At 38.9% G+C, this 15,642-nt stretch overlaps 2 long non-coding RNA genes across 2 annotated transcripts in view; both read right to left on the reverse strand.

Annotated features, from left to right (window-relative positions):
• Positions 1 to 4,181: 4,181 nt before the first annotated feature.
• On the reverse strand, positions 4,182 to 8,938 carry LOC146424222 (uncharacterized). Its single transcript, XR_014846747.1, has 3 exons — positions 8,805 to 8,938; positions 5,735 to 5,799; positions 4,182 to 4,349 (listed from the first exon to the last, which is right to left on the reverse strand). It is a non-coding gene; the product is annotated as an uncharacterized LOC146424222 (long non-coding RNA).
• A 539-nt stretch (positions 8,939 to 9,477) lies between these two features.
• LOC146424223 (uncharacterized) overlaps positions 9,478 to 15,642 on the reverse strand; it is a 68,008-nt gene continuing 61,843 nt past the window's right edge. Inside the window, exon 10 of the long non-coding RNA XR_014846756.1 lies at positions 9,478 to 9,581. This is a non-coding gene — a long non-coding RNA (uncharacterized LOC146424223). The remainder of the gene's footprint in view (positions 9,582 to 15,642) is intronic.

The following is a 15,642-nucleotide window of genomic DNA, read 5'->3' on the forward strand; positions in this document are numbered from 1 at the left end:
CCTCAGACACAATTCCTCCTTTTTTCCAGAGGAGAATCCAACAGCCAGCAGTGCATGATCCCAAACCAATATCAAGCTTGACAGGATATAGAGCTGTTCACCAATTCTTCAGGAAATGTTTCTCCTCCCCCTCTGGAGTGATGAAAGAAAGAATATCAATACGACTCTGACAAATCAGCAGTGCAAAATATGATAGGAAATAACCTGTTTCAGACTGTTTCTTGCCATTTTATTAAAGATCAAATCAAACTTGTCTATTCTCAGTGCATCCACTTTACCCCAATACAAGACACGTAAAAATCATATTTTAAAGCCAGGGAGAGTACCCATTTGTTGCAGGATGATTGACAGAAATCCCATTTCTGAAAGCTGAAATGGCAGATGGCCTTTCTTGATCCTCATCAGATGGATTTGTCATAAAAGGAAATGTGTCCTTTCATCTGACATGCTCTTTCCCATTGATTTCCAGATGACAAATAACTAGGAAATGCACTGAGAAATAAACAAACCTTGGCCTTGGACTTTGTCTCATAAAGACTGGGGATTTTCTTGAATTTCAATTTAATTTTCCATTAAATGAAGATATACTGTAATACAGTCAACTTCAGAGGGGGTTTGAAATGGGTCCTTTAATTGCCCCCTACAAGAAATGCATCTAAAAGCTGAACTTTTTCAGAATGCCAATGCAGCTATTGCTGGAGAGTTCAGGCTGAAGTTGTGGGCACATACTGTGGTAAAGATGTTTACCCTCTTGCAGTGAAATTACTCAGAACATGGCTTTAAGTATCCATTTCGTTCTGAATAATTCCATTTCTGAATTAAAATAATCTATTTAGAATGGTCAGATTTTGAGTTTTACTTATATTTTGAAACAGGGGGAAAGTTTCTGCAGAACACAAGGACACTACAGTTTCTTAAAGGGTAAAAAAAGCATCCATGAGCATGACCAATCATGAAAGACAAATTACTGTTCAATTCTGCTAGCTAGAAAAAACAGTTTCCTCTACACCCAGCCTTGGCACTGATTCCAGGAATTTCTAATGATTGGTTAATACTTCACAGTTCTTTAAAACACATGTAAGTCATGCCCATTAAATTCAATTATTAGTACCAGTTTTAGACGAAAGCTCCATCTTGAATTTCTTTGCTCTTCAAAACCACTTTATTCCTCATCTCTTCTGCACATGGGTCATTGAGACCCACCAGATGCATGTCATCATCAAAATATAATTTATTTGAAGACCTTAAAGCAATTTTGATCTAGAAGTTCATTTCTTTAAAGGTTTTTGAAGTGGATACAAGGAATGTCAAACCTATTAAGCTGAAAACATTTGATAATACAATTCATTATTTAATCGAGGACAACATGTTTCCAGGAAAGTGGGAGAATTGCCTCATAATCCAATCTGTTTCCATCAACCAGATGAGACCACTAGAACTTCTCTAATTGAAAAGATACAGAGTTTAAGCTATAATTGTGATTTATTTATATCCAGACTAACTCTCTAAATTGAATTTAACATTGTAGTTGCAGGAATGCAGAGCACAGAAACCCTTTATCAGCAGCCATGGGAGACGAGGGAGCTGCAGTTCCAATTCTGGGCAAAACCAAAGTGGTTCTCCTGCCTGCAAAACTTACAGAAAGCACTTTTTTCAGGAAAAGGTTGCCAAGAAGAATTTCTACCTGAAAAAACTTCCAAGATTGAGAGGGGCGTGAAGACAAGATAAAATCCTCAAGTATTTAGGAAGGTGAAGAAAAAAAAGAACAGGTTTTCTTCCATGTCTGCAGCAAATGGGCTGAAAAGTATTGCCTTGATGTTTTAGCACAGAAGTTTCTGAATTGTAGTATAAGGAAAAGTATAAAGGAATAAATGGGGATAAACTGCTCCGTTACTGGAGAACTCAACAAGAGGTTTGAAAAATCAGTCACTGAGGACTGATTGACATGAGAGCAGAAGCTGGAATTTATTTCCTCAGAGACTCTCCCAGCTCCATGATTTACATCCAGGCAGAAGAAAAACATATATTAAAAAATTACATAAGCATACTGGTTTGTTTAAATCTACACAGCTTCATTGACAGATATATTTACTCTCACTCTAGAGCCTGTGACAGGCAAAGTAATAATTCATTGATGGGAAAATCTGGTTCTAGCATCTATCTGCAAAATTTTGAATGACCTAAAAATTTTTTTAAAATGGAGTTGAGACAAGACAACAAAAGCCTTGGTGCAGGCAAAACCTACCCAAAATCACCCTTCTGTGTCAAAAAGTTCCTATTTTTCTCCCCAGTATGAGAGTTTTGAACACGGTTTCCCTTTAGCAACTTATATAACTATTTTCTTTGGTAGGAGTGGCAAAGCAAACCAAATCTCACATGCTGGAAGGACGATTGTAGAGAAAATCTCCTGCATTCAAGCTCCCAGAAGAAAAATGAGGACTGATTTTAGGAACTAGGACTGAATTAGGGGGCAGTGGTAATGCACTTATTTAACTACGAAGCCAAGAAAGTATTGTAAGAGTAACTGAAATCTTAAGAGTCTGCTAATGTGTAGCCATTACAGTGAAAAAATAATGATGTAAGTTTGAATTGCTACATTCTTTGATTTCTCACCTTTTCCTCATGTTATTCTCATGCTTCCACTGCTCCACAGGTGAATTTCTCTCTGCTGTGGGGTCCCCCCTGCCCCATGCTTTATAACCTGATCCATGCACTCTTCCTGTGCCTCCACTTCTCCATATCTGTCCTTTTCCTCAAAATAGGACTTTATTTTTCAATGCTGCATTGTAGTGTTAGATTCATAAATACCTCACTCAACACAGAAAACCTACTTGTTGCTTTCATCTTTATGAAGATATACCTGTATATGTAGATATATAGGTAAAAAATTCTACCATGAAGAAAACAACCACAATTTAAAGCCCAACAAAAAATCCCCAAATGCATCATCCCCCTCTCTTTCCCCATCAATAATTACTGAAAGTGACATAGACCAGTTGATTTCTGACTACTTTCTTTATGCATTGCCCCCTCCTTCAGGTTCTGACTAGCAAACCCATTACTAATCCTCCCCTCTGCCTTGGCATCTCTCATGAATGGCTCTCAATGCCCAGGTTATTCTTTTTTTTTCTTTTTTTTTCTTTTTCTTTTCTTTCCTTTTTTTTTTTTTTTTTTTTTTTTTGGATGAATAGGTGTGAACACACGGCAGTGGAGCAACTCCTTTGAGAACACATCAGATTTCTTGCTCACACACAAGCTGTCTGCACAGTGTATGTGATTCCAAACACAGAGCTGATGTCCAAAATATCCCTGCTCAGGAATTCAGGATGAGTGTGCTGCCAAGTGAAGTGAGCTCCCAGATTCCTGCAGATCCCACATTTTAGCAAATAAATGCAGGTTTGAGGCACAAGCTCACATGTCCTGGGGTAAGGAAAGGACATGGACATGATGTCACCTTGACTTACATCTATTTCTTTTCACCTTCCAATTCCTCCACAGGTTTTGTCAGCTGTGCTTCTGCCACAGGGGTAATCAGCTGCCATCCTCTGGAGCTGCAGCTGGGAGTCCTTGTCCCACACACACCAAGATACATCTCAGTTCTCTCTTACTCCCTAAAACTCATCCAGTCTGCACTTATTTTCTGCTTTACACAAAACTGTCTCTTTCCTTTTTTTCATTCCACAGTGCTTCCATGAGATCTCATTTAAAATCTTGCTATACTCTTGTTGGGATTCAAGAAGGAGCAAAGTTGCTGTCCCTGGTGTGTAAACAGTAGAAGTGATTCTTGACCCTAAAATCCAGATGGTTTGTCACTCTCTGATTATATTCCCCTATACATGTTCTCTATGCTGTGTGAAATAGTACGAATACAAAAATAAAAAGAAATTGAAGTTACATTGAGGCAATTTGGACTCCTCCACCTCTGCTTTTGAGTCAGCCAAATCTTTGCTTCAAAAGAAAGAGTCCCTTTCTGTTATGCATTTACAAACAAAGTGTCTCCCCCTGGGATTTCAAAAATCTATATTTTAAATAAAACCAAGCAAGTGACTAAACAGAGGAAAGGAGAGCAAACATGAGAAATTACTAGCTTTGAATTAACAGATAACAAGGTTTATTTACTTACTTAACCAAATGTGAACATGCAAATAGAATTTAGAGCTTTTATACAGCTTCTGCTGGTTAGAGATCTCCACCCAAAAATGTGCAAAATAATTGCACACTGTCAACCCATCTGCAATAGTATGTTTGGCTTGGCAGTTCATTAGTCCTATTAAGTTCAAGTGCTACAATTCTACATATTTACAGGATTCCACTTCTGGTGTTATTAACAGCACTGAAGCACTCAGGTACTGAGAGAACAAGGAGACAGATAAAGCATTAGCTCTGGGAAAACGTAAATATATAATCATTCACACAGACATCTCACTGCATAATTTGCTTTGCAGATTGCTTTGCAGTTGCACCTCTTCATTATCTGGTGTTCCCCACCCAATTACTGACAGGAACCATTAAACAGGCAGTCAAATAAAATATGCCAACAGCATCAAGAAGGTTTCAGTGTCGGGAGGAGGAAATGAGATGGAAACCAAAATACTCTTCCTGACTGGGATTTTCAAGTACTTGTATTACAAAACACTAAATTTCAGATGGCAATCTCTGTTGCCTTCCAGTAATTAACATTAGATCCTTAACCAGAGTTTAGCTCCTCAGAGAATGAAAAGGATGGTGGCTCTGTGTCTTCTGAAGTCACCACAGCTGTACATTAGCAAACTCAGTGCTGGTGAAACCATTTCTCCAACCCTGAGGCTGAGACAACCAGATCAGGCCTCCCATAAAAAGTCCCATTTTGGCTCATATTCTTGCCTGACAAATAAATTATGGAGGTCTGGCAACTGCTCTGCCAAAGGAGGAGGTGATGCTCCTGGATTCCACATTTTTGTAGCATTTATTTAACACATGAAGGGATTCAATGTGGAAGAGGACTCAAACTGTAGGCTCTACTCACTGTGAATAAACACTTCTACACCACTGGTAAACATAGTGGAATACCCCAAAGCCGAAATATTAGGAAGATTCATTAGAATAAAAGCCAGAAAATGCATGGCCCCCAAAATATATTTGTTTTTTAAAAAGGAAAATGTCTTTGTCTGTAACATAAAACAATTCTGAAAGATTGCATACTTGCAAAGGTAAAGTTCTTTATGCTTTATAACACTGTAAATGTTACCAGATCTATGAAATGTCATGGGAATGTAATTTTAGATGAATTTGAAAGATGCAGTGGCATTTCCAGGAGTCCTAACTGTCTTAGCAATAAATCCATAAATGGACTTCAGGGTTAGTTATTGCAGTGTCTATAACTGGTCTGACACTGTCTTAAACTTGAGTTATGCATCCTGATCTTGACAAAGCACAGACCAAAAGTTAAGGGTTCCAGAGGTGCTGCCAGGGAGGTTTGATGTCCAAACCACTGATGCTGAAAAATTTGGGCACATCATGGATTTTGTGCACTCTGTCTCTCCCTAGGCAGGCATCTAGATTTCCTTATGTTGAAAGGGTGGAAGAAAATCAGCAGCAAGGATTAGATGCCCAGGAAGTTTGTAGTCAGGATGTGAAGAGTCCATAAAGTTAGACCTAGGGGATGAGAAATGCTCCCACCTTTGACTACTTACAAAATTGCCAGCCATGCAGAAGTGCAACTGAACTGCCAAAATAGAAACACTAATAACTCTACCTCCTAGCCCCAGTATTTTAGTTCCTATCTCTTTCCACTTCTGAGTTTTCTTCTGTGTGTAAATCCTACAACAAAATGAGGATTTCCCTGTTAAGACAAAAGAGAACTATAAAATGGCAGGAATCAGCAAAGTGGAACATCTGTTTTCAGCTGACTGCTTTCACAGAATTAGAAACAAAAAGGATTGCACACTCTTAAATTTGGGAAGTCTCCTAGGAGCTTTTCTGGGAGCTGCTCTTCAGTGTGCTCTGCTGAAGTGGCCCTGATTTCATGGTGAGTTGAGAAGACTTCAGCAGGGACTCTGCTGCGTCCACAGGGCCAAGGGGCAGGTGGTGCTCAGGGCTAAACTCACACTAAACCTGGCTCAGAGTTATTACTGTTAGCATAAGCATCAAGACACTAAAAATCACCATTTTAGAGCTAATGGCTGTTCAGAAACCCTCATTGTCAGAGAGATCCATCAGGAGACTGTCTTCAGCTCAGCAGTGAGGTGAGCACATTTTGGGGAGCTGCTGCTCATCTCCTGCTGTCATCAGAACACTACAAGGACTGCAAGTTTCTCCCATCTCAGCCTGAATCACTGGGCCAGGGGTAGCACACATTTCTGAGCCAAACCTTTCTGGTTTATCCCTCTACAGCCCTGAAAGGCCTTCCCAGAAAGCTTCATCTGAGGTATTTGCATTTTCAGGAAATGCTTGGCTTCACCACTCACTGTTTCTTGCCAGTAGCACACACCTAAAAAAAATTCCTGATGGTGTATAAATTCTCTGCGTAAGCAACACATATTAAAAACTTGTTTTTCTAACATATGTAGCTCCATTCAGGACACTAAGTAAGCATTCATAGGGACATGACTGCACACAAGCATATGGAAAGAAGACCAGTTTGGGACTGTTTGAAACCACAGACTCAGCTCTGACAGCTGTTGCAGGGGAAACCAAGGATCAGGAGTTGCTGGAAAATGTCCACATTTCTGTTAGCAAGTTGATGTCTTCTTTATTGCTTAAAATAATGAAAGAAATATTCAATAATATTCATAAAGGCTGAGATTTTCAGAGAGGCCCAGCTGAGGTTTCTCCCTAATAAAACCCCAGCCAAAAATACCAACATTTGAATGTAGCTGAATGCCAAATACTGTGCACTGGAGTGTTGCCATTTACCTCAGAGGGTCCAGCAGTAGGCACAAAATCCTCAGAAAACCACTACCCCCTGCCAATCACTGCATTTATAAGGTACATTTTCAGTATGAAGGGCAAAATACATAACCCCGGTTATTTTATGTACCTCCTTTTCAAATATTGAGACAAACAGACCTTTTAAGAATAAGCACAAGGAGGAAAGCAAATATCACCCAGGCAGCCTACTGTGAAAAATGTGAGCTGACCTGAAAAGAGCAAATGCAGCACTAGCAGGACATCAGTTTGGGCACTGCAACCACACAGTCCTCATTCTGCAGTTCTTTAGTGGTCGTGGCCTTGGTGGCTGACAAGAGATACAGATAATTCCATCATAAAACTTTAACTTTGACAGGCTGGGCCCCCAGAAATCTTTCCAGTGTGGCATAAATTGATGGACACATGTTTTACTGCAAGTTGCTGACTAGGTCGCTTGCATGCAGAGAGAGCTTTCATGCTTGCATAAAGGGGAGATCTTGCTTAAGACTCAATTTTTATGTGGCATCACTGTTGCCAGTAATTTATCTCTTAATAGGATGCAATAAATAGTAGAAGATAGGTTAAACAGAGGTAAAATAGACTATGGCAACTGCAGACAGGTCCCACTGAAGCAGCAGCAAAGTTTCCCTACATTGAGATCACATCCCATGAAAAAACACACGTGTCTAAGAAAACCAAGTAAATTTTGTTGTATGCTTTCTTTCCCTTTTTCCTTTTCCCCTTACAAGAGAGCAAACACAGATGGAGATAAGCTGAAAATGATGGCACATCTGCCAGCAAATATCTTGATGCCAGTCTAGCTAGGAATGACTCTTTGAACACGCAGAAAAGGAACAGTTTCCTTAGCAACCAGGAGAAAGCTCTGAGAACATCTCTTCTGCTCAGTGCTGCCCTTCCCCAGCTCAGTCTGCCACCTGCCACTCATGGATTTCATTAAGGTTCAGGTTGCCCCACCCATTTATAAAACCTCCAGCTAATATATGTAAATATTTCATTTTTCCACTAAAAAAACTGGTGAAAACCCTCTGTAGTACAAGTTATTTCTCTTTATCAGATATACATGACATTTTGACGTGGGACTGTACATCAGGCAGCATACAGAGCAGTAGTAGTGCTGATGCATGCTAAGGTTGGAATTCCACAGCAGCTTGATCCCTTTTATCAGGGAACACAAAGGAACTGAAATTGCTGGCACACAACCAGCAAGGAATTCCTCTCCTCTTCCTGCTTCTGAGAATGTAAAATTGGTTGCATCCTTCCCAAGAAATCTTAAAAGGGAGGCACCTTGTGTAAGGAAAATGTAATTTTAGGCACACAAAGGTTTAAGGTTTAGGAAACTGTCTGCTTTCCAGACCTCTGGAAATGACCAGATTCTGTTAGTACTGCCAGGAATAACCTATGGAAATGAGATGTAACTGACCTCACTAACTTTGCTTTCACACCTGACATTTGAAAATCTTACACAGAGAAACAATCTCCATTTCAATCCTAAACTGAGCTTCCTCCTCAAGTTTAAAAAGTGAAGCATCCCACACAGTGTGGTAGCATGCTGCAAGTCTGTTGAAAGCTTCATTGAATTTCATATCTTTAAAAAAAAAAAAAAGCCACAAAAAATAGTGCAACTTATTGCTTTTAATCACACAGCAGTTTTTGCTAAAATATCCTAATGCTTCTGAGAGATGTCTGAATGAGACATGAATATAAATAGACAAGATAGGAATCCCTCTTGACTTTAAACCATCTGTGATAAATTTTTAGAAGTTGGTTAGGTGATTATGTCCCTGGATGCTTTAATCACAGCAGTATTCTATCACACACGTTTCTGAGGCATCCACTTGGAAAGACTGATCTCATCTGTCCCTAACTGATAAATCTCTGCAGCCCCTCAGAAATACACTGTGTCAGTCGGGTTCTCAGAACTTAAATGATTGGAGAGTTTCCAAATCCATGTTTCAAATTGAATTTCCCCATTTCTTGAGGCATTCTGCAGGATCACAGTTCTCAGGCTGAGAATGCATCATTCTGCTGTCGTCACCTAATCAAACATAACATCAGGCAAGAATTATTTATAAAAGTTCATTTATTATGGAAATTTATCTCGTGCTGGCTTTGATTGATAGTACCAAAATGACTGTTTTCTTCAGAGGGTTCTGCTGTTTCATGTGTGCTTGCAATGCTACATATGTTCTTTTTGTGAAAAAAATCTGCTTTTTTAGGTGAGGAAGCTCTGATTTTGCAAACCAACCACAGCCTTATGAGCCTGGAAAGTTCAAACAGCAGGGAAAGGGAAACAGCCTTTACTGTGCTCTTTCCTCTTCCTTCTCTCAGCCTCTCTTTAATCCCTTCTTCCTCTTTCTCACACACGGAGCACAGATAACGTTGAGAAAGTGAAAAGCGCAGATAAGGAGCACATCTGAGCTTGTGAAGGAAGTAAAATTAACATTGATTGAGGTAAATCAATCAATCAGAGGGGAAAAGGATATTAACTGTCTGGAAGGAAGCGACAGTGGAATGGGAAATGTGCTGAAGCAGGGAGGAGAGAGCACAGGGAGAGGGGAGATGCACTTGCAGAGCGACAGCTTTTCTGGTCCCACGGTAGTTAATGGGAATTTTGATTTCGAGAGCCAGGATATTACCCATGTCATTTCAATAGCAACTGGCAGATGTTTAATCTGCAGATGGAAAGAAAATGAGATGAAAGATGAGAAAATAATGTCCCTGTAGCTATGTAACAATGCAAAGCTGTTCTTCACTCGTGGGCGTTCGGAGCCAGAGCTGCTATTTTGAGTTTATTGCTCTGTTTGCATTTGGTTTGTTCCAAAGACAGGGAGCTGGTTGTTAACCACACATTTGAACAGGGGGAAGTGGGTTCACTTCAGGAGTCATACCATTTTCACCATATTCTACAAGTGTGAAAATGACAGGAGACCCTTTACCCAAAAAGAAAGGGAACTGTAAAAACAACTGCACTTCCAGGACTATAGGTACTACCACAGGTACCAGGAAACATAATAAAACATAAATACACATATGAAAGTGAATGACACTCACTAAATTTGAAATAAAACCCAGCAAACAGAAGGCTGAGGGGAAATATTTCCATGTCACAGCCTTCTGAAAGCCCATGGATTACTTCCCACTAAAGTTTTACCAGTATTGCAATATTTATAAAAACTCTTTGAACAGTGTTCCACAAATATTGTGAAAAATTCATATGTTATTGCCCATCACTAATTCATATCCCCTTCTTCTCTTTCTCATTTTGGGATGAATTTTTAAGGCTCTCCTTTGTAAAAAAGGAAAAAAATCACTGGTAAAAAGATAACAGGAAATATAAATCTCAGATTGACTCAAGCACCTCATCACAGGATATACTACTGTCTCCAGTTACACACTTGTCATCATTTTATAATCCCTGATTACTCTAAGATTCCTGCTCCTCCACAAGCAAAGTAAAATTAATAATTGTGAAGTAAAGGTAACATGCCAGGAACCCAGAAATCATCTCATACTCCCATGCCTGATTTGATCCAAGATCTTCTTCTTTTGGAGCTTAACTGAATTAGCAGATAACCTTCTTAGGCAACCGAAGATGACAAAAATCCATGTGGAACACTCTTACAAAATGTCAACAACCGTCATTGTGCTGGCAAATGCATCCCAGAAGCACAGAGGACCCTAAAAGAGTCATTGCAGAGTAAACAAGGTATTAATGAATAATGGAAAGCCTGAACAAAAACAGAATGTAGGCAATTACAGCCCAGATGCAGCACAGGGGAGAACAAAGCAAACACCGAAGCCCAAATTTACCGCAGCACTTCCAAGCGAAGAGCAATTTCTCCTCTGTTGAAAAGCAAGGGCTCTCAGCAAAGGGGAATAAAAAAACAGCATTGAGGAACTCCATAGCTGAAAGTATGAGCTGAACCCAAGTGTTTAGGACAGCTCTGCTTCAGAGCCAAGGTTTTCCAGGCATGATGAACAGTCCTGGAGAAATATCGTCACTGGCAGGAGCTTTCTTTAGAATTCTGGGTAATGAGAGCGTTCCTTGGATTAAGCTTTAATGAGTCCTCTACAAGGCCTGCACTGTTCTTTCTGCAGGTACAGCCAAATGCCAAGAGGACTTGGAGGAAAAAAACAAATCTCAGAAGTTACAGAGCCTCAGTTCAGCTGAGATAAGCAACAACAAAATCTTTTCTTTGTTTTTCTTTTCTCCACACCACTTATCCCCAACACTTCCTCAAGAGGTTTCCAGAGCTTCCTGCTCCAAGGCAGAATGGAACACTACCCAAATAGCCTCCTTTGTAATTAATCAATATCACTGCTTTGAGCCTCTGCAAGAACACTACACTCCAGGTTAAACAAATATTTAAAAAAACATGGGGAAAAATAAATTAGAAAAAAAAAGCTTGAAGGATAACACTGGTTTCCCATTTCTATGTGACTCGCTTTCTATGTTCTGAAATAAAGAGAATGCCTGCCAAGTTCAGCAGCAAAATACTGATTAAAGACATGCAGAAAAATAAAAAAACACCTGAGAAAAAATGTCTTTTACCCTAACTCCAACATGTACAGGTCAAAAGGGTATCTGCTAAATTCCATCCCCACTCCTCTTCATAGCATACAGAATTCTCTTGTGCCCACTATTTCAGTCAGTTGCATTGTTATCTGACATTCTCAAGCCTCACTAATAATTTGCATATGCCATATTTAAGTATTTTAATTAGATTTGTAATCCTAATAGCCAGTAAAGCATCATTACAAATTATGCCCTTAAAGAGAGTCCTCAAATCCCTTTTACTTCTTTTTATAGTAACCTAACCACTTCAGAAATTAAAGGGATTTTTTCAGCTTATTTTTTGGTGACATGAGGTATGAATCAAAAATGTAAATTCTCATGATTCTGTGCACTCCATGATGGCACCACCAGCATTCTGCAGTCACCCCATTTCTCCCAGGCTCCTCCAGAACATTTCCTAATGTTCTGTCAGGATCTCAAGTGGCTTTGGCTGGATTCTTCTCACATTTTTAAAATACCCAGTCTAGAGTGCAGGTACCAGTTTAATTTCTGAATAAGCATTTGCAATAAGCAATTAAATTTTCACAGAAATTAAAGTAAAATTTGTGAATGTTTAAGAAGTAATAGTATGTAACTAATTTATCTATTTTCGGGCAATTGTGCCACTGACTTCTTTCTGCTTCATGCAGAGTTGTTAATTTTCCTTGAAACCAGACACTTTTATATCAGTAACTTGATATACATAACCAGTAACACAGGAATTACACAGCCCATGTGAACTTGTTTAGGTTAAGTACCAATAAAAGTGCTTTAGGCAGCAAGGAAACCTTGAAGTTGGAGATTTCTGTATCTGAGATTACTTGAGAGGACACACTGTTACAGCAAGACCCAAAGGGCACTTTTCTTTGATCAGGTAAAATAGGCAGTGAAGAGGACCTTGGAAAACAACTTGGTTCCTTTTTCAGTGTAGAAGGAGGCCCTGATAGCTGCTGACATCAAGCAGATTAGCTCATTCATAGTGGCACTGTGCACAGGAAAAAAATACAACACTTTTCTTGACAGTCTGTAGCAGCATAAAGTACATGAAAGATGATAATTATGGATATATTTAGGGAAAGATCACCCTTTGAGAAAAGCATTAAAGAACCGGATTTCTTGGTAAGACTGCAAGCTGTTTCTCTAATTGCTTGGATTTCTTTGTGCTTGTCTTTTTTTTTTTTTCTTTTTTCAGTACAAGCTGATTAAATGGAAAATCAAGTATAACCCACCATCAGCTGCTTCTAAATCCATGTTCTGCTCCCATCAAATGGCAAGGCAAGCTTTGCCTCCTTTAAGACTTTTTAAATGGTATCACTGGTCTTTGATATGCCAATTTTTATTGAAAAATTATTCTGGTTACCCACAATAACTGCATTAACTTAGACCTGAAAGATGGAGGCCATAAATTGTTGTTACATGAAAAACATGCACTTAATATAAAAGATTTTATGAAGTCTTATTTTGTTCACTAACAGAGTCTCAAAGGACGAAATATGACTCTGATGATAAGGGAATCAGAAAGACATCAATAAATGTGCTATACTATTCTTATGTTTAAGGGCTATAAATACACCTTATTTGAAAGAAGAAGCTTGGTCTGACCTGTGTGATCAAAAACCAGGTGTTTCACCATCCAGATTTCTGCTGCTGTCTCAGCATGTAGAAATGTATTTACTTTTACCCCAGAAGCAGTGAATTTCCTGATTTGGTATACATAAAACCTTGCAACATCCGCCTGGGTTTCTTCTTCTCATCTTACATTTTATTTTTCTGTAACTTACATCACCATGAGACGTAAATTGATTTTTTCGTCCAGCAGTTCTGAAATATTAAAGCTAGCCTCTTGGAAACAAAACAAAAGGAAAGTGGTACTATTACCATAAATAACTGAAGTAAATATTAAGGTACAACTCACCTTTGGGGGAATTCTACATTATTTCTGTGCTCCTCATAAGAGTTTTAGGCAATATAAAGCCAAAACATGAGGGAAGTTTGAAGCTATAGCTGAGCATTTTATCTTGGGGATTCTTCTAAATACTTTGAGTCAGGAATAAACTGCTAACAAAGTAGACAAAATGTTAGTAGGGGAGGCAAAGTCACTGCACCAGCAAAGGAAGCAGTGCAGAAAGCACAGTGTAATTTAAGAAACTAAAAATGTATTCTCCATTCCCCAGCCAGGCATCCAGTTAATGAACTACATCAAGAGACAGTATTTAATGGGCAGGGCAGACTAAGTCCACTCTGCACATTAAGATTATCAACCATCACTTCTCTATTATTGCTGCATCCTGAATTCCTGTGTTTGCTGTGAAAGCTTCACTGAAACCCTCATGATCCCAGCAAGTCAGCCAGCAGCAAAAACCTTCTCACTGGAAAGTGCAAAACTCACTGACCAGGCAGGGACATGAGAAAATCTGTGATCTTTGCCAAATTGTTCCACAGGCAGGGATGGGCTCCAGATTAAGGTTTAAAGAGCCATGCTGTAGGTTTGGCATGGGCTCTGCTCTGGTAATCAGTGCATTCTCAAACCAGCAGCAGCCTGGTGGATGGATGGCCTTAGTGTCAGCTTGCTGAATGTTCCAACCCTGCAAAACCAAACTTTACTTTTTTTTTTTTTTTAAATACTTCTCATAGATCACAGAGCACTTCAAGTCAGAAGGGACCCACTAGCATTACTGAACCCAGCTGCTGGCCCTGCACAGGACATCCCAAAAATCCCACCTGTGCCTGAGACCATTGCTCAGACACTTCTTCTATCAGGCTTACTTTCTCTTTGTTCAAAAAGAAACAAAACTAAAAAATATATATATTTAGCTGCCTCTCAAACTGTCATTTCTCAATGGAACTTCTCACCCATGGGTTTATTTTCACAAGGTCAATGATACTCTCAGAAGAGTCTTTAGCATGCTGTTCAGAAAGCATGCTAATAAGGGGATAAGTAACTTGGATACTGTCAAAAAGCAAATATAATGGCTCACAAGGTAAATCCATTACTCTTTCTGTGAACATCTGTGAAAATATTTCTTCACCATATTAAAAAAAAAAAAAAAAAAGTTTCACATTTTGGCAAAATGGTACTTTGATTACAAGTGAAAGGACAATTCTCTCAATTTCCATACTGAGATTTCAGCAGGTAATACACAACCAGTTTAGTAAAGTTAATATATTAATAAGAAAAACATCTCTCTCATGAATGCTATCTATGAAAATATTATTTTTGGCTAATGTTCCAGGAAATTGTTTGTCAAAATACATAAGTAATTTGTTAACAGCAAGGTAACAAGAACTTGGATTCATGACAATGTGCAAATGCTGGGCCTTGAAACAACAAAACAGGGGTTTAAAATCAATGTATCTGTGTGGAGTAATATAAGGGTCTTGGCCAGGCACAAGAAGTAGGACACAGTGATTATTATTAGGATGATTATGATCAGATTTATTGCCAAATTAATATCTAAATATTGCCAAGAAAGTTTTTTAAGTAACAACTTTACCATCTAATACAATGGATTCTAGTACCTACAGGGTTCTAATATCAGCAGATTCAGCTGGAAATCTACAGATTTGGAGTCTTTGGCCTTGCAGAATATTGAAGGCTGATGTGCTCCAAAATCAATGCAAACATCTCAGCTCCACCATCTCTGGATGTAATTAATTGTGTGAGCAAACAGAATTCCTCCAGCAATTTCCATCTGGTGAGTTTAATTTGGGACAAAGCATATCAGAGGAAAGGGAGCTGGGGGTCAGGACATGCACAGGTGAATACTCAAAGAGTTTTGGTCACCATCACATTATCTGATCCTGAAAAAGATGGCAGACAATGCACTGCTCCTGTCGTTTATTTGCATCAGCCTTGCAATGCAATTTTCACATAAAATTATTTTATATTCGTGCAATGTTGAGACATTAATGTGAAACACAAGCAAAACAGTCACTGTTATTCAGGTTCTAAATACAACATGGAGACTGTGCCATTGTTTCCTTACTACTGTTTGTTGTGCTAGTTTATGTTTTATGTATGACCCAAAATTAAAGTATTAATGTGATTCTTTTAATAAATTTCAGATGAGTTGCAGAACAGCTTATTTATAATGGAAATGCAGACACCAACAGCTCTGAACACAGAGAGCACAACACCAAAGAGCAGTCACAGGGTTTCCCATGGTCATCTCCTGACT

This window comes from Lichenostomus cassidix, chromosome Z (genome assembly GCF_008360975.1).
Source record: "Lichenostomus cassidix isolate B80296 chromosome Z, HeHo_3.0, whole genome shotgun sequence".
In the NCBI taxonomy this organism is placed as follows: Eukaryota; Metazoa; Chordata; class Aves; order Passeriformes; family Meliphagidae; genus Lichenostomus; species Lichenostomus cassidix.